This window comes from Oncorhynchus keta, unplaced genomic scaffold, assembly GCF_023373465.1.
Source record: "Oncorhynchus keta strain PuntledgeMale-10-30-2019 unplaced genomic scaffold, Oket_V2 Un_contig_763_pilon_pilon, whole genome shotgun sequence".
Classification (NCBI taxonomy): domain Eukaryota; kingdom Metazoa; phylum Chordata; class Actinopteri; order Salmoniformes; family Salmonidae; genus Oncorhynchus; species Oncorhynchus keta.
The window spans coordinates 158,520-160,646 of NW_026289585.1; positions in this window are offsets into that span (position 1 = coordinate 158,520).

Consider the following 2,127-nt stretch of genomic DNA (forward strand, 5'->3'; position numbering starts at 1 on the left):
CATGGTTAACTGTCCTGTACTAGTGGTCCAACATGGTTAACTGTCCTGTACTAGTGGTCCAACATGGTTAACTGTCCTGTACTAGTGGCCCAACATGGTTAACTGTCCTGTACTAGTGGTCCAACATGGTTAACTGTCCTGTACTAGTGGTCCAACATGGTTAACTGTCCTGTACTAGTGGTCCAACATGGTTAACTGTCCTGTACTAGTGGTCCAACATGGTTAACTGTCCTGTACTAGTGGCCCAACATGGTTAACTGTCCTGTACTAGTGGTCCAACATGGTTAACTGTCCTGTACTAGTGGTCCAACATGGTTAACTGTCCTGTACTAGTGACCCAACATGGTTAACTGTCCTGTACTAGTGGTCCAACATGGTTAACTGTCCTGTACTAGTGGTCCAACATGGTTAACTGTCCTGTACTAGTGGTCCAACATGGTTAACTGTCCTGTACTAGTGGTCCAACATGGTTAACTGTCCTGTACTAGTGGTCCAACATGGTTAACTGTCCTGTACTAATGGCCCAACATGGTTAACTGTCCTGTACTAGTGGTCCAACATGGTTAACTGTCCTGTACTAGTGGTCCAACATGGTTAACTGTCCTGTACTAGTGGTCCAACATGGTTAACTGTCCTGTACTAGTGGCCCAACATGGTTAACTGTCCTGTACTAGTGGTCCAACATGGTTAACTGTCCTGTACTAGTGGCCCAACATGGTTAACTGTCCTGTACTAGTGGCCCAACATGGTTAACTGTCCTTTACTAGTGGCCCAACATGGTTAACTGTCCTGTACTAGTGGCCCAACATGGTTAACTGTCCTGTACTAGTGGCCCAACATGGTTAACTGTCCTGTACTAGTGACCCAACATGGTTAACTGTCCTGTACTAGTGGTCCAACATGGTTAACTGTCCTGTACTAGTGGTCCAACATGGTTAACTGTCCTGTACTAGTGACCCAACATGGTTAACTGTCCTGTACTAGTGGTCCAACATGGTTAACTGTCCTGTACTAGTGACCAGTCCAACATGGTTAACTGTCCTGTACTAGTGACCAGTCCAACATGGTTAACTGTCCTGTACTAGTGGCCCAACATGGTTAACTGTCCTGTACTAGTGACCAGTCCAACATGGTTAACTGTCCTGTACTAGTGACCAGTCCAACATGGTTAACTGTCCTGTACTAATGGCCCAACATGGTTAACTGTCCTGTACTAGTGGTCCAACATGGTTAACTGTCCTGTACTAGTGGTCCAACATGGTTAACTGTCCTGTACTAGTGGTCCAACATGGTTAACTGTCCTGTACTAGTGGCCCAACATGGTTAACTGTCCTGTACTAGTGGTCCAACATGGTTAACTGTCCTGTACTAGTGGTCCAACATGGTTAACTGTCCTGTACTAGTGGCCCAACATGGTTAACTGTCCTGTACTAGTGGTCCAACATGGTTAACTGTCCTGTACTAGTGGCCCAACATGGTTAACTGTCCTGTACTAGTGACCAGTCCAACATGGTTAACTGTCCTGTACTAGTGGCCCAACATGGTTAACTGTCCTGTACTAGTGGTCCAACATGGTTAACTGTCCTGTACTAGTGGCCCAACATGGTTAACTGTCCTGTACTAGTGGCCCAACATGGTTAACTGTCCTGTACTAGTGACCCAACATGGTTAACTGTCCTGTACTAGTGGCCCAACATGGTTAACTGTCCTGTACTAGTGGCCCAACATGGTTAACTGTCCTGTACTAGTGACCCAACATGGTTAACTGTCCTGTACTAGTGACCCAACATGGTTAACTGTCCTGTACTAGTGGCCCAACATGGTTAACTGTCCTGTACTAGTGGTCCAACATGGTTAACTGTCCTGTACTAGTGGCCCAACATGGTTAACTGTCCTGTACTAGTGGTCCAACATGGTTAACTGTCCTGTACTAGTGGTCCAACATGGTTAACTGTCCTGTACTAGTGACCAGTCCAACATGGTTAAATGTCCTGTACTAGTGACCAGTCCAACATGGTTAACTGTCCTGTACTAGTGACCAGTCCAACATGGTTTATTGACAATAAGTACTATAGGAGGCTAAACAACTGGTTCCCACTTTAAACAAAGTACAACTTATAAAGGCTT